Source organism: Canis lupus, chromosome 34, assembly GCF_011100685.1.
Source record: "Canis lupus familiaris isolate Mischka breed German Shepherd chromosome 34, alternate assembly UU_Cfam_GSD_1.0, whole genome shotgun sequence".
Lineage (NCBI taxonomy): Eukaryota > Metazoa > Chordata > Mammalia > Carnivora > Canidae > Canis > Canis lupus.
The window spans coordinates 4,430,157-4,452,374 of NC_049255.1; the positions used below are offsets into that span (position 1 = coordinate 4,430,157).

At 42.5% G+C, this 22,218-nt stretch overlaps 1 long non-coding RNA gene across 1 annotated transcript; it reads left to right on the forward strand.

Moving 5' to 3' along the window:
• Positions 1-5,566: 5,566 nt before the first annotated feature.
• Positions 5,567-21,994, forward strand: LOC119867470. Its single transcript, XR_005383669.1, has 4 exons — positions 5,567-5,709; positions 6,680-6,923; positions 11,451-11,566; positions 21,947-21,994. It is a non-coding gene; the product is annotated as an uncharacterized LOC119867470 (long non-coding RNA).
• Positions 21,995-22,218: the final 224 nt, after the last annotated feature.

Sequence of the window (22,218 nt, forward strand, 5' to 3'; positions counted from 1 at the left end):
ACATATACGTACAATAGTTTATGCCTGCATGGCAGCATAATGTGAGTGAATGTGACCCCAGCGCATTTTTTCTCTTCAGGTATGCATTATCCTTTTGGTACATTTCTGCCACACTGCAATCACTCCCTAAGGAAATGGGTGTCAAGAGCAAAGAGTATAGAGAAGCAAGTGGGGTCCTTTTCTGGCTTGTTCGTTGTGAAACTGAGTGTGGCCCAATAAAGAATATATCCCCCAGTTCCTTGCATAGGACTTTAAAACCTTTGGAATTTCCTGAGTGATGAGATTGTCTCTTCTTATTCTTAATGAGCTCTTTTCAACCACACCTGGCTTTATGCTAACAAGATGACTCAAGGTGGGCCCTTAAACATAAGATTGGGGCTGGCCATGCCCAGAAAGAGCAGGGTCTGGGAAAGGAGCGAGGGGCTAGAGATAGCTCTGCCACATGGCCAGTGATGTAGTAAGACCCCAGTAAGACTCTGGACACCCAAAGCAGGAGGAGCTCCCTGTTTGCTGAACCAACTGATATGCTGTGGTGGGGGAGCATGCCTTGACTCCACAGGGAGAGGGCACGGGAGCTCTGCATCTGGGACCCTCTCAGATTTTGCCCTATGCATCCCCATCATCTGGGTGTCTCCAACTTTTTTCCCTTAATAAAACTTAAATAGTAAGTGCAGTGTTCTCAGTGAGTTCCTTGACTTGTTTTAACAAGTTATTGAACCTGAGGGGGTTATGGGATCCTGAAACTTATACCCTATTAGGGTAAGCAGCCCCGAAACTCGCAACTGTCATCTGAAGTAGGGGAGGTCTTGTGGAGGTCTTGGCCCTTAGCTCTTGGGGTCTGCCCCAACTCTGAGGAGTCAGTGTTGACTCAGGGTCAGTCAGAAGTGAACTGTATGGCAAGAGATCCAGTTGGTGTCAGAGAATTGGTATCAGGACAATAAGAGAGAAGATTTAGGGCAACAATCCCAGCAGAGTTCCCTTCCTTTATGGCTGGTACAGCTGTCCCAGGGAAGAAGTGGGGCATAGATGTTGCGGGACCCCTGAAAGAGGAGCTCCAGTGCCCTACCTTCCTAAGGCAGGTACTATCAGAGTCAGAACCCTCGGCTAGTTTAGTAGAACAGGAGAGCAGAGCAGCCCTGTGCCTCTAGATAACAAGATCCCAGAAAAGAGCTGCCTGTCCCACGAGATCCTGATGAAAGTTCTCAGGTGTTACTGTAGGCAACAACAACTGCCTGACCCCGGGGCTGCTGGGATGGTACAGAAGAAGCAGGAAAGAAGCAACGCACACATGAGGCAGAAAGTCAGATCAGAGGAGCTTCGGGGAATTGGCAGGTGTGGGTGGCTGTAGGGAATGCACATTTCAACAGCCAAGCCATGTGCTCAAGTGTTTGTGTTTGCATATTTGAATGTATGTAAACCCTACATCTCCTATCATTCTCTTGTTAAAGTCTCTCAGTGCCTAACATTTATATAATTTTTGTCAAAAAGCAGAGAAATGGAATCACATCTACCTACATACATTATTGCTTTGCAATATGATCTTTTATGGCAGGCAGAATTATGGTTCCCCAAAGATGTCCATGTCTGAGTCCTTGGAGTACCTTAAACAACAAAAGGAACTTTGCAGATGTGATTTAGTTAAGGATTCTGAGATGGGAGATTATCCCAGAATATACGGGTGGGTCCAATGTAATCACGTGGATCTTCATAAGAGGGAGGCAGGAGGGCCAGATTCAGAGAATATGTGAGGACAGAAGCAGAGGTCAAAGTCAGAGAGAGATTTGAAGATGCCACGTGCATGGCTTTGAAGATGGAGGGAGGGAACATGAGCCAAGGAATACAGGTGGCATCTAGAAGGTAAGCAAGGCAAAAAAAAAAAAAAAAAAAGAAAAGAAAGAAAGAAAGAAGAAAGAAAGAAAGAAAGAAAGAAGAAAGAAAGAAAGAAAGAAAGAAAGAAGAAAGAAAGAAAGAAAGAAAGAAAGAAAGAAAGAAAGAAAGAAAGAAGAAGAAAAAGAAATACTTTTCTGGAGTTTCCAGAAAGAATATAGCCTGTGATATCTTGATTTTAACCCAGAGAGACCCATTGTAACTTCTGGCCTCTAGAACTGCAAGATAATACATTTATCTTTGTTGTTTTAAACTGCTAAGATTGCAGTCATTTGTTAGAGCAGACATAGGAAGCTAAAGGAAACTTCTACTTAAAATACGTAACAAGCATTTTCCATGTCCATAGATATATTCCTTTAGCCTCATTTTTAATAGCTCCCATGGTTTTCCATTATAAAGCTATATCATAATTTACTGATCTCATATGGCTGGACATTTTAGGTTGCTCTCAGTTTTTATTCTTTTTGCTAAACACCACCACAATTAATATCCTTGATATATGTCCTTCTGCGCTTTTCTGATATTTCCCTAGGATTGATCTCTAGAAGTGCAGTTCTAGGAAATGCACATTTTAAAGGTTTTTGACACACATCTGACATTTGATTTTGGGGTATAGAGACTTTCCATGTCCATTTGTTGGCAATTGAGTCCTTAGGTTTCATTTATAAAAGTAGGCCTGTTGAAAGGGAACACCCCTTTATGTTTGGATCAATCCTTTCTTCTTCCTTCTGTTCTCCATCTGCAAAGAGGAGAAAAGGAAGATGCTAACATAGTGCCAAGGAGATCTGATTTACTGACAGCCAGTGGGGAGGGTCTTGCCTTGGAGTACCTCGTAGGCAATGGAATACAACATCTTGCAAGAGTTGAACCCATGAGTCACTTGGACTTAAATATGTCAATGGATTCTCTACAATGTTTGCCTTTGTGTGAACATGGATTTGACTACTGGTGACTGGGGGTATGTTCTGGGACCTATGTGATTTTTTGTGGGCACACGGTGGTGGCCACTGAATACTGAGTTGAGAGAGGTCTGCTGTGAATTCCCAAGAGCATCTGTCATGCATGTTAATCACATCTCTACACTCTATTATTTGAAAATAAAGACACCACTAGAGTTAATGAAGGACAAAGGATTAATATGATGAGGGTATTGCACTGGGAAAAGTGGTAATCAATATAGAATTTGAACAGTTGGAGCTTTTAATTTGTAAATAAATGCAATAGAGATACCTTTCTTTGCTTCTAAAATACTAAGGTTAACTCAGAAATGACCAGAATGCAAAGTAGAAGAGGGCAAGATAAGGAAAAGGGGAGAGAGTAGTTCCATGGAGTGGGGGAATGCATGAAGACGCTAATTTGCCAAATCTTAAATTGGCAACTATGAATTACAGTTAGTGCATGAGGAACTGTTATGCCTGTTACGCCTGGCCCTCTCCTGCATATTACCCTGATGCTGTGGACAAGCTCTTCTATATTTATTATTAATTACCTACCTATAATGGTGTTAGCTGCTGTGCATGTTTAAGGAAATAGCCACAGATTTACCCTCAAAGGACTGTTGACCACATACCAAAGAAAGTCTATATTTATGACAAGCCAAACATCTGGAAAGAAGTCAAAATAAATCTGGATATTTATCTTCATGTTATGAAATATAAAATTACTTCGGAATACCCCAATTTTGAATTTTTCAGTTCTCTCCTGCCTATTTTGGTTATTTGCACCAAGTATAGGAAGCACCCTGTTCCTTATGTCTCCTCCTCAGGCAAAGCAGGCCTGGAAGAAGGGGATTATAATGCCCGTGCATGCTGGAACCCCTGTGTTAGGGCTGCCGTAATAAACTACCATGAACTTCGTAGCTGAAAACAACATAAATTTATTCTCTCATAGTTCTGGAGGCCAAACATACAAAGTCAAGGTGTCAGTGGTGTCATACCTTCTGCTGGCTTTAGGGAAGGATCTTCTTCACCTCTTCCAGACTATGGTAGCTCCAGAGGTTCCTTGGCTTATGGCCATGTCCTTCCAGTCTCTGCCTCTGTCCTCAAATAGCTTCTTCCTCCTCTCTTGGTCTTCTCTTCTGTCTCCTTTAGGGACACTGTCACTGAATGAAGAAACCACCTGGGTAATCTAGGATGTTCTGCTCTCTGGATCCTTAACTTAATCATCCCTACAAAGATCCCTTTTCCAAATGAGGTCACATCACAGGTAATGGGGATTAGAACATAGATATAATTTTTGGGGCACCATCATTCAACTCATTGCACTCTTCTGTCCACTGGGGACGGATGTGGACAGAGTCAATAGTGGCTGCTTGGTTTACTTGCCTGAGGAACTGAATATACAGGTGGACAATGGCCAGACCATATATATAAAAATAGAACTCTGACCCATAACCTGTAGCAACTTACTCAGGAAACCAACCCATTATCTCCATAACCAGCCCAGGAAGCCAGCCTGCTGTTAAGTCAGACTTGTGGGACGTCAGACCACTATCTCTAGGAGTAATCCAGGAAGCTAAGCAACAATCCTATAATAGTCAGCCCCAAATGGCCAGGACTTGATTAATAACTGACAGCTTCCCTAATTTTTGTTCTCACTCTGACTTAGGACTAGCTGGAGAAGCCACATGTTTACTTTGACCGATCATACAGGATGCCCGCTTCTACCCAGCTCGCCTCCAGCTACCCGGCTCGCCTCCAGCTCCCCCGAACCAGCTACCTCCAATCAGGGCACACCCAAGCCTCCCCAGTTTCCACTCTGAAGCTTTCTTGCTCCTCTGCCTGTCTTTGCATCTCTGCCAAATCTCGAGTGAGGATGGCCAACTCCCTAGCTCTGGCAAGGTCAGGATAAATAGCCTGTGCTTCTCTCAGTTGATTGGTTTTCATCTCTTTCCACATGCCTGTGCTATTCTTCTAACTGTATCAGGCAAACGTTCTCAGTTGGGGGGTGTTTTGTCTTTAATATCCCCTTCCACACCTCAATGTCTATCTGCTGCTGGGAAAGAGCCATGTCACTCTCGTGGCGGTGGAGGGCAGGGCGGAGAGGTGTAACGAGCAAAGGGCTAAGTGGTAGCAGAGCCACCAGGGTATAGAAACAATAGGAGCTATGACAAGATGATAGGATGCACCACAGAAACCATTCAAACACCACTCACAACCCGCACTTACTAAAAGCTACTTGTGTATGCAACCCAAGCATTTTATAAATTGTGTTATTTTTCAGATTCCCTTTTCTTGTTCTCTGGCCTTTCCTCAGTTAACAAATGGTGCTGCACTTGGGATTTATGATCATTTAGTTTCTCCTACCCTGCAATTGTGGACAATGGACTGGAAGGCACACAGGAGGAAGAGATTTTCTTAGGCGTGCCTGACTGTATGAAGCCGAGTGTGACAGAAGGGGGGAAGCAGAGCCAGAAGGGCTAACCTCTAAAGAGGTGAATCAGGGATGCAAAGAGAAGAAAATGTACAGTAGTGTGAGAAGGTGTGAGGGGCCGTGTGGTTTAATATAAATAGCACAGGACTGCAAGTCAGGTGTTAGGGGGGCGTGAAACAAGGGGTGGATTTATAGGATGCTTGTAGTTCCCTTTGCGCCATAATTCACGTCCCAGTACTAGTCTGACATTGGCCCGATGAGACAATAATTCTAGGCCTCTGTTTTTTCACCTGAAAGGTCCTGGTTTTCAGGAAAAACATCCTGGACTTGGTGGGACCACTGACTCTCACATCCGTGAGGACAAATGGGAGCAGTGGTTTTGTAGCTCAACCCCCCTGAGTCTTACAAAGGTTTTCCGGAGAGTTGGGCCTCCAGGGGGGGACTGGCCAGGTGAGATCCGTTCCTCCCACCAACCCACACAACAGCACATTGGTCAGTTTTACCCATGGAGCTTCTACCTGCATTTCACTTTAAGAAATATTCTCTTAGCTAAACACTTAGAAAATGTTGCAGCTGAGTGTAGTGGGGAGGTAAGCTACCCAGCCAGTGACTGGACCTTCTCTCTTGCCCAGGATGGTCTCGCCTTTCCATCTTCGCTCCACCCCTGGCTAGGTGTCAGGAGATGTGTGATGACCGTACCACTCTCTCACCTGGTTCAAAGGCGTCTGCAGCCCTCATCTATCAGGCTGTGCTCAAATCACTGGCTGTTATGGTGTGAAAATTAGCACACACTTTGTTTAAAGTTTTGTAGCATCCCTGGAGAGAAGGCATAATTAATCCCGATCCTACAGATGAAAAGCTGGAAACACACTATTTAAAGGGCGCCCAGCACGACATGGATGGGTCATGAGGAAGGCCAGGGTGGAACTGAGGCCTGTGACACCCAAGCCCAAGGTCACCAGGCTCCCATGATGCTTTTTTGTGCAACTGCCTTTTGAATTTTGGTCACTGCCTCCAATTGAGGAGATAGTAGCTGCAAATTGCTAATTTTTGTTACCAACAGAATTTAACACTTGACTTCTTTATAATGAGGATAGGATTGCAGCCCTGGAATCCCGCCCCAGAAGTGAGTAAAATCAAAAGGAAGACATGCTCAGTCCCTTCTGTTGAGGCAGACCCTGCGGGCACATGAGCTGACTGGGCAGCTTGAAGGACCAGGGCCATGACCCCTGGGCAGCCCTGCAGCATTGTAGCAGGCAGGAGCTTGGGGAAGACTCTAGCCATTACCCCACCAGGACAGAGGACACGGAGAGGTGGGGCTTCCCTCTGGCTTTAAGTCAGGCGGACTTTTCCCCTTTGGCTGCTGTAGCAAATTACTACAAACTTAGTGATTTAAAACAGCACATATTTATTCTGTTAGAGTTTCAGGGATTTCAGAAAACTGAAATGTGTCTCACCGGACTAAAGTCAAGATGTCGACAGGGTGGATTCCTTCTGGAGGCTCCAGGGGAGAATCTGTTCCTTGGCTCCTCCATCATCTAAGACTGCTTATTCTTTGGCTGGGTCCACTCTGTTCACATGTCTGGACCCACCTGGATAACCCAGGATCATCTCTCCACCTCAAGATCTGCCCTCACATCTGCAGTGTTCTTTTGATGTATAAGGTAACATATTCATATCGTCTGAGGGCTGGTACATGGACATCTGGGGGGCTACTCTTTAGCTACCACACCAGGCAGTTCTCAGACTCGTGGGGGTGTGGTTGAGAACAGATCCAGCCCTGAGACTCGACCAAGGCCTCTGAGGGTACAGTAAGCTTTTCAAAATGTCTTGCTTCTGGAAGCCTCTCATCCTCTGGAACTGGAGCATGGAGGTGGAAAGGGTGCAGAGGCCCTGGGCTGGCGACAGCCTTGAGAATCAGCTCTTGGACTGGGTGCCAGAGCAACCTAGAGATGCTAGGTGCCTTCTGCCATATGCCCTGACCCCTGGAGACCATATGAAGGAAGGTGAAGACCTGGCTTGTTCCTGACCCTCTACACTTGCAGGCAGGTGCCTTGGCAGTGGTCTTCTTGGCCGTGACAGAAGTGTATTTCAAAATGCCAATACATGCAAAAGCCTTATTTTAATAATTTTATTTTACTTTGATTGTTCATTCTTTTTTAAAAGTGTATCTATTATTTCTTTCTAACAATAATCACAATACATGTCAAGGGCAGAATGTTTGAATAATTCAGTAATCCATAAATTAATCAGAATCTGCTGCCTGGTTATCTACTCTCCAAAGGCAATGCCTCCTGTTCTCTAGGCAAATACACACATGCACATATGTACGCAACTCGGACCAACTGTTCTATAAGCATATGAGGTATTTTTGCAGTAGTTATTCAACTACTGTTATGGAAAATATTTTGATTTATTAACCGGTGTAGTATACCTCCAGGCACCCACATTTTGTGCTTTTCACACCTACTTTTCCTTACTCTCAGGCTTCCATGGAGTGGGGACTTCCACATTCTTTTTTCGTGAAAGCCATGGGCTGTGAACTCTCACATATCTTACTACTCGAGTTTCTTAGGTAGCTTTTAGAATTTATGAAGAGAAATAGTCTTCTGATTGAAGGCTATTGATTTGCAAGAACTGGCCCTTTTGAAAGAGAAAAAAGTGTTTGAGATTCAATGACATGGCTTTGGCTATATCAAAAGCCAAGTGAGTCCCTGTGTATAGATTTATAATGGTTATACTAAAAAAAGGGATCTGGGGGAAATGGGGAAAAAGCCACATTGCCTTGTCATCCTGCTGGATAGAGATTCAGTGCTTTGTGCAGGTGCATGCTTGGGGACTGGAGACGAGAGAGGGTGGGGGCAGAAAGAGATGTCTGTGCTCTAGGGAGTGAGGGACTGGGTCCCGGGGCCAGAGATCTGGCTCTTCACTGGAGAGGCCGCCATATTGATCACACTCCAGTCTTGGGGACAGGAAGCCCTTGCTCTATGTCTGCATTGGAGTGGTCAGGGGTTCTGTAGAATTTTGGGCAATTTGGCTGATTCCATTCACTTCAAATTCATGGTTTCAAACTTCTGTAGAGTTCCCGAGTCTTCCCACTAAACCTATCCACCCCCCACCTCTCTGCTGGGACATTTGTGCTCCATTCTCTAGGATAGCTATTTCATGCCTCAATTTTTCTCCTTAAAGCTCCAAACCCCTTTTCCTTCCCATCACTTCCGCGACCAGGTCATTAGTTAGGTGTTAGTTAGCTATGAAAATGGAATGAGATGGAAACATTTACTTTAGCACCATCACATATGGAGACCTCCAAGCCCTGGAAGCACTTCTTCTTTCCCCATGCCCAGGCCTCTGCTGTCTGGAGGCCCCCATTCCTAATATTTTGTCAAGGATTTAACTCCTGCATGTTCCCTTCCCTCCTTCTTATGTCATCAGTTTCTCTCTGCTGGATCATTTTTCATAGCATGCCAACAGGCCGTGGTTTTTCCGATCCACTTAAGTCTTCTTTGACTCTCTCCTGCTCCAGTTACTGGTGTATTGTTCTGCTCCACAGCAGAAATCCTCAGCCTCGTAAGAATTGTATGCGTATACTCTCTCCATTTGTTTCCAATTTCAGACCCTTGCGATTTGGTTTTTACCCACTTTTTTGTTGACTGGCTCTCTTGGAGGCCACCAGTGGTCTCCACATTCCAATCAGGACAGAGGATAACTATTCTTCTGGAAGATGCTCTCTCTTCCAGAACCTCATGCTCCAGAATTTCTTCTGACCCGGCCTCTTTTCTTCCTCTTTCACATTGCTCACTCCACTGCTTCTCCCGAGCTACAACTATCTGAGGGCCTTTGGGATCACCTTTCCTCCCTCCTCTCTCTCTCCCCCTGAGAGGTTGGATTTGTTCTCATGGCTCCCATGTGTAAAACCCCAGTCTGAATGTGTGCTATGAACCTGAGACCCCCACCTCTGACCATCGGCTTGATGCTGCTGGTCTGTTGGCTCCCAGGCATCTCAGAGTTGCCATGTCTTTCTCCTTCTGTCTTCCTTCCTTTCCATAATCGGTAAATGACACCCCCACCAGCCAGCCAGCCAGCCACTGAGGCTTCCTCCTCCTCCTCCCCATGCAAGCCATCCATACATCCTGCCATATCCTGTGCCAAAGTACAGTTCCAGTGCATTTGCTTTTCTCTACCTGTGCCATCATTCCTTATTCCAACCTTCTTGAATCTCACCTGGGCCACCACAGCAGCCTTATGAGTCTGACCTCTTTTCTGTTCTATTTTCTATAGCAATTGCCAGTGCCTATTTTGTTCCCTTTTACATTTAAAGTAAAATCCCAGCTCCCACCATCACTTACAAGGGTCTTCTTGTGCACCCCTGCCTACCTTGCTGACTTGTTCTACTCCGTCTAATGAAAACATTGCTAGCTGTGCTGGGCCTCTCCCGCCCTAGGAACATTGTATACATTCTTTCCTCTCTCCCAGGACTTTTCAACCTCAGTACTATTGATGTTTGGGACTACATGATTCTTTGTTGTGGGGGTCTGACATATGTGTGATAGTGTTTGGGAGTGTCCCTGGCTTCTACCAAGTAGATGTCAGTAGCATCCCCCATGCCAAGTTGTGACAACTAAAAATGTCTCCAGATGTTGTCAGAGGTCTCTTAATTGGCAGAATCACCCCCAAGTGAGAGCCACTGCTCTACCTGAAATTACACCTACCAGTCATTCCCTAGCCTAGGGCCAGCATTAAAAAGACAACAACTGGTCTAGCATAGGCTTCAAACGATCAGAATATATGCTGGCCCCAAGCATCCTTGTCTTCGTCTGTAAAATGGAGATACTGATAATCCCCACCTTGTAGGCTTGTTGTGAAAGCAAATGAGTTTAAGTGGATCAAGTGCTTATCCCAGGGCCTGCCATGGAAGGAATGCTCATGATCATCCAATGTCCCCCTTGCCAACCTTAATATAATTGGCTTTTTACCGGCCAAGTTCAAAGCAGCCCCTCCAATCCAATTATTCTTTATTGCTATACTCTGGTTGTTTCTGTAGAACACTCACAGGTTGTAATTAATTTGTAATCATATCCATCTTGTTTGTGTATTGATCTGACCCGATTTCCCTTGTAAATCCCACCAAGGCAAGTGCATCGAGGTAGTCCAACTGTTGTAACAAATCACTTTGACATTTCTGTGATCTCACACAATGGAGGATTACTTACTTTTTATCAAATTGGGGTTCCATGTAAGTGTTTGGTGCACAAGCAAGGCTTCCAGGTACCTTTTGTGGCTCCTCCTTCCTCTGCTGGGACTTGCTGTGGGAATCTACCTCTGTTTGGCAGACAGGGGAGGGAGAGAGATGGAGGATTTGACACAGAATGTTTTCAATGGACCTGGGCTGGAAAAACCCAACATCACCCCTGGTTAGTACTCAGTCACATGACCACATAGCTGCAAGGTGGGCTGGGAAATGTATCCTGGTTGTGCCCAGGAGAGGCAGGAAAGGGTATGCAGGAGCATCTGGTCAGTCTATTTCCTGTCAGGCATTGCCTCTGTGGGCTCAGCATCGACAACAAGGCTGGGCACAGGGTTGATAATGCATAAATATTGTTGAATGAACTAGTGAATAAACGAATATTTTTATTTAAGATTTTATTTATTCATGAGAGACACACAGAGAGAGAGGCAGAGACATAGGCAGAGGGAGAAGCAGGCTCCATGCAAGGAGCCCAACGTGGGACTCAATCCCGGGTCTCTAGGATCAGGCCCTGGGCTGAAGGCGATGCTAAACTGCTGAGCCACCCGGGCTGCCCCAAAACGAATATGTTTTAACTTATATAAATCTTTCCTGAGCATCCACATTGGAAGGGATTAATTTTTTTCAGAGTGGCAGTAACATTTATAAACTATTATGTATTGAAAAACTTGTGGAAGGATAATTTATAGTAGTTGAACACTACTCTTAGCTCTGCCAGTAAGGTTTGAGCCACTCAAACCTTGGGAAGACCACTTAACTTCTCCATATAGGGCCTCAGTTTCTCTATCTGCCCAGGGTCTCTCCTGGAGTACACAGGGACCATCTGGCTTAGTTTCAGATGTGAGCAATACCACAGGTTTATTTACAAAAGAGACCTGAAATAAATGCTTCTAGATTGATTTTCTGACCAGCGTAGTTCCCTCTGACTGTCATGTTCCTCCAGGTCTGATCTGTTCTGAGGAAGATACATTAAAAAGAAGAGCTCCTGACCACAGATTGGAAAGACAAGAATGTTAAAACATAGGTTTTCTCTCCTCACCCCCTACAAGTGCGATTCAGGTGATTGTTCAACGACAATTGTGGTTTACATTGGAATTACAGCAAACTCCCTGGCAAGCCTTTTGTTACAGCTCTCAGATGGTTCATGCAGAGGGTTGCCAAATTTAGGGGAAAAAATGCAGGATGTCTATTGCATGGGACGTACTATAAGTATGCAAAGAATTACTGTTGTTCATCTGAGATTCTAAGCACACTGGGCACTCTTTTATCTGGTAACCTTATTCATGTTGGCCCTCAGTCTTCAGCACTGGCTTTGCTAAGACTGTCCTGTCTTCATTTCTGATTAGTTTGAACAGTGGCAGAGCTGACTGGGATTTCCAAGACATGTAAGCTGTCAGAGTAGGTCCCCCTCTTCCCTTACCACATGTAAGTTGGTTACTTGATGATTGACTTGGGTCTTCATCCATTAGCTCCCTACTTCCATTTCAGGGGCTGGCTGGGCAGGTGGCCCTATCTTTTTGTATGTTCCAGCCGGTGGGTCATTTACTTTCCAGCCTAAAGTAGAAGGGACTGTCTTGGGCTCCCATTCATCTTGTTTTCCACCTGATCAAAATTAGTCAGCCAAGCCTCTAATGATTGTATTTCCTTCTCCTTTATTAAAATTGGGGTCAACCTTAACATCTGTGAGCCATGTTCAGATTTAATTAAGATACACTTGGTTTGGTCCACAATCACTTATAAATTTTAATTAAACTGGATATATATTATACTGAATTATTTTACAGGAACCAGTGCATTTGATAAGAAATGTAATTATCTGTGTTTGAAATGCTACAGTCTTATATTTTGAAATACTGATTTTAGAAGAAAAGTCATTTTAGGTCACCTTTAGTCTTGAATAAGCATTGATGAATGAGGCCATTTCTGGCTTTGATTTTAATTTGTATTGGTCTCCTTCCGTTATTGGAAAATATTCATTTGTTCAGCATTGAGGGTCTATTTAGTACCAGGAACTATACCAGTCATATTGAAAACTCAAATTTGCAGATTCATAATGGTTTTCTTTTGATCTTGCTTTTTGTCTTCATAGCCTTCATGAGTTGAGTTAGTTATCCACTTAGGTGTAAGTGAATTATCTTTTCATTACTCATGTATATGTTTAACTCTAATAGTGTCCAGAAAAATGTGTCTAAATTGTCTGGCTCAAAGAAGAAAAGATAGCCTCTTTCTTTTTTCTTTCTTTCTTTTTTTTTAAAAGTGAACTGTGTCTATTCGGGAAGTGAAAGAAGTCTGTATAAAGAAAGTAAGAGCTATGGACTGAGTTGTGTTTCCCCATCCCCTCCCCTACCACCAATTCATATGTTGAAGCCCTAATTCCCAGTGTGATTGCATTTAGAGACAGGGTCTTTGGGAGGAAATTAAAGATAAATGAAGTCAAAGGGTAGGGTCTTAGTCTGATCAGATTAATGGTTTTATTTTATTTTATTTTATTTTTTAAAAGGATTTTTTATTTATTCATGAGAGACACACAGAGAGAGAGGCAGAGACACAGGCAGAGGGAGAAGCAGGCTCCATGCAGGGAGCCTGACATGAGACCTGATCTTGGGTCTCCAGAATCACACCCTGGGCTGAAGGTGGCGCTAAACCGCTGAGCCACCGGGGCTGCCCAGATTGGTGGTTTTCTAAGAAGATGAGAGGCATCAGAGAGCTCTCTCTGCCCATGCATGCACCAAGGGAAGGTCAGGTGAACACACAGTGAACAAATATCTCCATGCCAGGAATGGATCTCTTACCAGAGCCTGCCCACGCTGGCACCCTGATCTTCTAGCCTCCAGAATGGTGACAAATAAATTTCTGTTACTTAAACCACCTGGTTTGTGGAACTGTATTATAGTAGCCTGATCTGACTCATAGAGTAAGCCTGGGTCTAACTTTTTGGAGTGTGTAGGATTTCTGTGGGCTTTGGCATTTCAGCCTGGGAGGTGGGCGGCTCAGTCTCCAGAGAAGTTTTCCCCTTTGCTGTCATAAATTTCATGAAGTCAGCTATCCTCTGTTCTGAGAACTGCACAGACTCCATCATTAGAGTTCCCAGGACAACTCTTGATGATAGAGCAAAGGTAACCAGCTTGTCCTTCGAGTGACTCCTGACCTTGACTTATTAACATAGCATCTTGACTGATTGAATTTCTCAACTTAGACACTTGTGATTTACAACGTTACAGTCCTCCCCGAGAAAAGATAAATGCAGAATTCAATTTATCAGTTCCTGCAGCTTGCTTCCATTCCATCAGGGGGAGTTTTTCCATTAGAAAAGTAATAATCCTTTCCTTTTGTGTGTCCCATTGAATCTCATATGTCAACAGATTTCAGAACATTAAAAAAAATCTCAAGCTCAGCTTAATATTTGATGTGACTTTTACACTGCTGAGCTGTGTCCCGCCCTAAAAGCATGGTTCCTGTCTTTCCCTTGGAGGCTCACCTTCTGTACCTCTTTGATGCACTAAAAATGCTCTCTGTGGATCAATGGTGAGTACCAGCCCTCCAGACATAGAGCTGTGACAGAAAATCAATGTGCGGTGTGGACAGTTGAGGAGAACGTTAAATAATGTCTTAGAAGAATCTGTACTCCTCAGTCCTTGCTCCTCATGCCTGTGGAGACTGCTGGTAGGGGTCATACCTGCTAATGGGTGCATTCTTTCTTAGTGTGCAGGAGTTAATGATACCCGCAAATGAGAACTACAGTCAAACCACAATTAAAAAGCATTTGGATTCATAGATTATTCTGACACTTTCCCCTCCTCCTGTCCCTATGGTGAGAATATTTAAAAAATACTGAACGTGGCATTTCCCTTAAGTCATGCTGAGATCTAACACATGCATCTCATTTTCTTTCTAAAAGCAACACTTAGCAACTTTACTTGCTGGCATCATCTCATGCCAAGAACGATGAGGATGCTCTGGGGAGAACCAGAGGCTACTCTTCTGGTGTCAGTTGAGAAGGGAAGGAGTAAGAGTGTCCATTTATTAGCTTCTTGTTATAGAATAAACATAAAACAACCATGTGTAAAAGGACCTATGAAGGAGCTACAAGCCAAATGTCTGCACTTCCCAACATTCTCCGTGATACTGGCAACAGCCATGGATGCTGATTTTTGCCAGGTTTGGATTTCTTCTGGTAGAGTACACCTTGGATAACATCCTCTGAGGCTTTTCTGGCATAAAATTTATGCTCAGAAAACTTTTTAGGCCAGTAATTAAACAATGATAAGCAGGCCTTAGAGGGTATGTTTTTCACCATAGTTTTTGTTGCTGTGTTTGTTAAAACAACAATAACAAAAACTGTAAGACAGACAAGAAACTCAAAGGACATGGCTGTGTTACTGAAACACTATAGCAATGAGAACGTCCCTGCTTGCACTGCTTTGCTTGCAGCTGTTGAGTGATGTTATAAAACTGCCTGTGCTTTGCAGCAATGTGCTATCATGATTCAGCTTATAGGTAGGTGTTCAGTAGTGAGAACTAGGTGTCAGATATGCCTGGAGGTGCTGTGCCTATTCAAAATGTGAGAGGGACAGGGAAGATGGCAGGGCAGAGGAGGAGATGCAGGCCACAAGAAGGAGAGAAAGTATGGCTTATGATAAGGAGAGAAGGATCTGGGAGTAGGTCGTTCTTTGTTAGCATTAGTTGAAAAGAGACAAGAGCTGTCAAGAAATATTTTTCCAGTTGAGAAATTACCATCAGCCACAAACATTATGACTCATAGTCATTTAGGGAAGGAAGAGCCTCAGGTTACCCTAGGCTTTGAAGACAGACCTTCTTCTTCTTCCTTTTTTTTTTTTTTTTTTTTGAAGATTTATTTATTTGAGAGAGAGTGTGAGAGAGTGCAAATGGGGGGGGGGGCAGAAGGACAAGCAGACTTTTCACTGAGCAAGAAGCCCAACGCAAAGCTCTATCCCAGGGCCCTGAGATCATGAACTGAGCCAAAGTTAGACACTCAACTGAGCCACCCAGGTGCCCCTGATGACAGACCTTCTGATATCTCTTTCTTGGACATGATGGCCCCATTTATATTCTGGAACTGCTCTGATCAATATGCCAGCCACTGGCCATATGTGGCTGATCTGAATTGTGTCAAATACACAGATTTCAAAGACGTAATAAGAAAAAAATATTGAATTTCTCAATACTCAGTTTTTAAAAAATATTGATTACATGTTGTCATGACATTTTGGATATTGGGTTGATAAAATACATAATTAAAATTAATTTTAATACAACCTTCTAGTTATAAAATGAGTAAGTCATGGGATATAATGTGCACTATGGTGACTAGTTAATACTGTGTTGCATATTTGGAATTTGCTAATTGAGTACGTCTTGTAAATTCTTATCATAAGAAAAACAATTGTAACTATGTGTGGTGATGGATGTTAAGATTTACTGTGATGGTCATTTCACAATATATATGAATACCAAATCATTATGTTTTTAACCTGAAACTAACATAATATTCTCAGTAAGAAAGTTAATTTCACCATTGGTTTTTTTTTTTTTTTATTGTACATGTGCTTTACATTATATTTTTTTCTGGGCAGCTATGCTCCAGGTTATATAAATAGATTAAGTTGAATCTCTCTTATGCATGATCACACTTTAAAACACTTTAAGTTCCCCAGTTTAAAAACAAATATCCCCAATTCTGTGAATTTCTCTTTAAGTCATCTGGTTCCAGAGGGCTCAACGAACATGGCACCCCACTGACCAACCTCCCATTTGTCAATGTCCCCCTTGAAATATGATGTCGGGAATCATTGGTAATAACGGCTGACTGTGGTTGAAAAAGGGCTTGGGGGAAGTTAAAAGTATGAAGGCCTGGAATCTGCATGAGACAGACCAAGATTGCTTCCAGTCTAATACTAACAGTTCATGATCTTTTCAGGGTAACTTCACTGTGAGGTGGGCTGAGGTCTGACTTGGATCTGACTCTCTAGTAATAGGATGGCCCCCAGGTAGATGGAAGCAACAATCATAGCCCTCAAACCCCAATACTTGTACCTCCCCCCATGCTTCTGGAGATCCAGTTATTCCCTCATCCTAATAGCAATCTGACTTGTAGACTCAGTTGGATGCTCTCCCATCTACCCCTGGGAGAGATGATTAGTGTAAATAATTGCCCTGGTTATACAAGTAAGAGACACTGTATTTTTAACCGCTGAGCATTGGGGATTTGTAACTCAGGTGTCTCTAAAGCCAAGGAAGGCAAGTTCCATAGTCCCTGTTCTCTGGGCTTTTGATTACTTGACATCCCATGTAAGCAGGCTGTTTGCTCCCGACTCACACTAAGCCATACTTGATCTGTAGTAGGTGATGTCAGTGTGTTTTAGGCAGGTAGAAAATCCAGGTCCTCAAAATATTCCAGAGGCTTGTGTTTGCTTACTTGAGGTGAAGGGGTGATGAGCAGGACTACAGAACTGGTTCTTCTTTTAAAATATTTTATTTATTCATGAGAGACACACACAGAGAGAGGCAGGTTCCCCACAGGAACCCTGATGTGGGACTCGATCCCAGGACCCTGAGATCACTATCTGAGCTGAAGGTGGATGCTCAGCCACTGAGCCACTCAGGTGCCCCAGAGAACTGGTTCTTAGTGCATGAAAATCTAGGTGTGCCTCACTCTAATTGCATCCAACATCCTCTATTGACTGACATAAGGATGGGAGCAGGGGAGGCAGTAGGGGTAGGGGTGTGGTGAGGGGGTGGGGAAGAAAGAAGGGAAGTTTTCTTCTAAAGGAGGGGTTTAAAGAACAATGTTCTCTCCATTCTCCCTGGGACCTCTTCTCACTGACTCACCTGTTCAACCTTGGGAATTATTCTCAAAACTGAAAAGTTTCATTTGGCCAATTGAAGAGTTGTGTGTGTGTGTTCATCATTTTAATAAGATAAAGCTAATCTCTTTAAACCACTATTTAGACAAAAACTTTGAAATCTGGTATATACATGCTTTAAATCTTATCCCAAGGAAATAATACCCTAATCTTTCATGAGTCATCATGCAGAACCCAGCAAATATTCTGCTGGTTGAACTCTCTCAGATGAGTGTCTGAAAGATATCTCTATTTGGTGTTTCACCTTGGGGTTTTCCTTCTTCTCCCTTGAGTGTCACCTCTTCCTCATCTGGGGCCACAGTTGAGCAGATTACACTCCTTCCTCGGTGCTTCTTCCGCCGCTGCTGCTAGCATCTTAGCAGACCACGCACAATCTTCACCGAGGCATTGTGGGAGCCTTATGGTGAAAGGTGCTTTGTAAAAAATAACACTACATAAATGGAAGATCATTATTACTAGATTAGCTTCTCTCTTCCAGACTAATTATTTCAGTCTTGCAAAATGAACTGCATTTGCCATCTGCTGGCCCAATTACTTAAATGATTCAAATTCTTTGAAACCTGGTCACACAGCTCCTCGTTCTTCCCAACTCCCATGTTAGTGCTGCCGGCAGATTTTAGAACCCCAGGGTTCAAGTCCTTGTTGGAGCCACAACAAGGCTTAGCTTTACGGTACATGAGCGCACTCCACAAGATAGCCCGGTGGCCCTGGCAGCTGCAGGCAGTGGCCGTCTTACTTCAGTTTCTAATCTACCACTTACCTCCTTTGTATCATCTACTATTTTGTTCTGTATCATCTCGCTCTTAGAAGTGAACAAGGAGTCTTTTGGGAAAATTGAAGAAAACTGCATGATGCCTGCTTTCTATATATTTCTTTATTAACTTGGTTGAAGGTGGATAATTTTTGGCCTGTTGGCCATATTATCTAAAAATGAAATTCCAGAAAGTTAGTTGAGGATGATCTGTTTTATGTTTGAACTCTTGGTTAACCTGGTTTTTTCCATGTTATTTATTGTACCGTCTTTAAAAACTATTCTCTTTCCAGATTACCCCTGCAACCAAACTTTAAATTTGTGTTCTAAATGTTCATGACTTGTTTAATTTACTGGTTTGTATATATATGTTGTTTAAATCAATCTGAGTTAAGCTCAAAATTGGAAGTTGATGTGTGGAATCATGGTGTAACCAAAGCAACCTCTGCTGTTAGCACAGGGCATAGGGAGATGCAAGTGGCACCAAACACATGGGTATTGGCTTTTCAGACAAGTTATTAATTTCAAACATAGACGTTGCCAGGGACTCTCTTTTTCTTGAAGCTATTCCATTCCTTACTCTGCCTTACTTGTTAATATAAAATAGTGATTTAAAATCAAAGTAAATCAAATCATTTATGATCCCATGTTATAAGCCCGTTAAAGGTTTGATACCTATGGAAGATCCAAGCACACTTACATACATACAACTCCATATTCTACTTCCATTGTCAAATAACAGTGAAACGCTTAAAGATCAGTTCAAGATATCAAAACACTTTATAACAAGTTGGAGTATTAGTTGTGCTAACAGTAATTACTGCAGGAAATCTGAGAAAAGAGAGCTCAATTTATTTATTTATTTAATTAAAAAATATTTTATTTATTTATTTGAGAGAGAGGCAAAAACATGGGCAGAAGGAGAAGAAGGACTGATGCAGGACTCGATTTCAGGATCCCGGGATCATGCCCTGAGCCAAAGGCAGATGTTCAACCACTGAGCCACCCAGGTGCCCCAAGAGAGAGCTCAATTTAAAGAATTAATTTTTCAAAATGAAATTTTTCAAGATTTTCAAAATGTTTTTAAAATTTTTTCTATGCTCATAGACATAATACATCCTCATAAACAGGATATAAAGGTAAAAGTCATCTATAATCTCTGTAGAAATTACTGCTATTGACAATTTAGAATATAGACTTCTAGATTTTTTGTGCCATTGTAATTTATTAGTTATTGTTTGCTTTGTAAGAAAACATCCCAAAACTTAGCAGCTTGAAATAGCAAGCATTTATTTAGCTCATGATTCTTCAGGTTTGCAATATGTACTGGGTTCAGTTGGGCAGTTCTGGCACAGTCAAGCCTCACATGATATCAGCATCAGCTGGTGGGTTGACCTTGACCAGCTACGGTAGGACATCTGGGGCCTGTCTTCACTGGATTCTCCTTACTCCAACAGCCTCCCTTGGGCAGGATCACACAGCAGCCTCAGGTTTCAGAAGCAGCAGAAAGACAAACTCCAACATGCAAATATGTCTCCAGTCTTTGCTTCTATCATATCTGCTATTGTTTCACTGGTAAAAATCAAGTTAAATGGCTAGGCATACCTAGAGCCAGCGTGAGAAGGATTCTGGAAGAGCATGGAAACAGGGAGGCATGCACAAATTGAGACACCGCAATCAACCCATTGCAACTAAATCTACCTAGTTATAATATTTTAACAGAAGTGAGATTCTATTATATATTCTGTATTAGTCAAGGTTGGTTGGAGAAACAGAGCCAGTAGGATCTATCTATATCCATCTCTGTCTGTATAGAGAGATTTAGCTATAGATACATCCATATAGAAAGATACATAGAATGAGATTTATTATAAGGAATTATCTCATGCAGTTATGGAGTTTGGCAGGTCTTAAGATCTACAGGATGAGTTGGCAAGCTGGAGACCCAGGAGAGCTGATGGTTTAGTTCTAGTGTGAGTCTGAAGGCTTGAGAATCAGGAGGGCCAGTAGCTCAAAATCAGGGAGCGCTGATGTTTCAATTTGAGTGAGAAGGCAGGAAAAAAGTCAATGTCTTAGTTTGAAGGCAGTCATGTGGGAAGGATTTTCACTTACCAGGGGAAGTTCAGCCTTTTTGTGCTAATCAGGTGTTCAGCTGATTGAATAGGCTCACCCACGTTAGGGAGGGCAATTGGCTTTATTAGGTCTATTGATTTAAATGTTATTCTCATCTGAAATAAAATAAAACAACAAAAAACACTCTCACAGACTCAGAAACATGCAAAATAAGATTTGACCAAATATTCAGGCACCCTGTGGCCCAGTTAAATTGACACATACATAGAGTTAACCATTATACATGTTGTGAATCCTGGGTTTTTTTTTTGGGGGGGGGGGTTGTTTTGTTTTTGTTTAAATATATGGCATGGACATTTCTTCATGTCAGTAAATATAGATGAACATCATCATTTTTGATGGCTGCATAGGATATTATTGTTTGATATACACCATTTATTTACATTCTCTTGACAAACACTTGGGTTGTGTCTTACATTTCACTACTATATTTACATACTGAAGTTTTATTCATATTGCTAAGTTGTGCTCCCTATAATCTGTACAATCTCACCAGCAAGCATAGGACTGACTGTAATACCTTCAGCAACACTAAATGTTTATTTATTTGGCAAATATTTATTCAGCATCTACCATATGCTAGACTCTGTGCAAGGAGATTTGCAGTAGTAGCAGAGCAGTTAGGTCTTTGCCCTCAAGAGGTGTCCATTCTATGGGGAGAGACACACGGTAAACATGTAAACACAGAGCTCGGAGAAGTAGCCACAGCTTGTGATAGGTGAGTGAAGGAGTAAATGATGTAATATGATGTAAGCATAAAGAGGTAGAGGTGAGTACTGTAGAATGGGCTGTTTCATTTCTGCCAACCTTATAGATAGAAGGAAAACTCACATTAGGTTTGAGAGTGAAAGAAGATATTATGAACATGGGACTTGAATCAGATCTTGAAGTACACAAAATGGATTTGGGTCAGATATTTGGAATGAAGCATTCTGGAGGCTTTGCATGACCAAAATTGTCAGGGTGGAAAAATTCAGGAATCACTGGGGATAATGGGCCAATCAGTTCCTTAAAATCAATTTCGGAGAACTCAAGTGGGTGTGGTCCATGCTGAATATCAAGCTGTCAAAAAAGACTATTATTATTGTCATTCTAGCTAAGGAAAAGCTGTGTAGGTTGAATTAACAGCACCTGATTATACCACATCTTTCTTTTTGTCAAAGCTGTTTAATAACGTGGTTTGATTAGTTCAAACTTGTGTATTAATAAAGCCAAATTTTCTAGGTGGTAATTTTATTTCTTAGTTCAGCACTAAGCTCACAGTAGCCTCTCTCGAAGGATAGTGATAGGTGTTTGGTCACCACCCTTCCACCAAAGGCATCAGGGGTACCTTGCTAAACATCGTGGTGTTTGTAATCACCTGATGATTCATTTTTCAAAGAACAACTGTTTGTCAAAACACTGTTCCGGTAATTAAGCTAAGGTACCACCAGGCGGCAGTATTGAGATGCACAGACTGACCCAAACACCTATAAATCAACGTATGGTGAGTAGGAGAAATTGGTAGGTCATTATATTATAAAAGCTAATCTTACTTCTTAAATTTGAATTTAATATTAACCTGCCAAATGTGTAATTACTTTAGAGTGTCTTTATAAAATAAATTAAAATCTAAGCTGAAATTTGGTGGGTATTTTTTTTTTTAAAGATTTATTTACTTATTTATGATAGACACAGAGAGAGAGAGAGGCAGAGACACAGGAGGCTGGAGAAGCAGGCTCCATGCCGGGAACCCGACGCCGGACTCGATCTCGGGACCCCAGGATCGCGCCGTGGGCCAAAGGGAGGCGCCAAACCGCTGAGCCATCCAGGGATCCCCTGCTGGGTATTTTTCTTATTATCAATATGTTTTATAGAGATTGTGATTAAAATGTTCTTTCATAATTCACCACAAATACCTCATATTTAAAGCCCAACGAGAGCTCATAGCAGACCTGCATTTC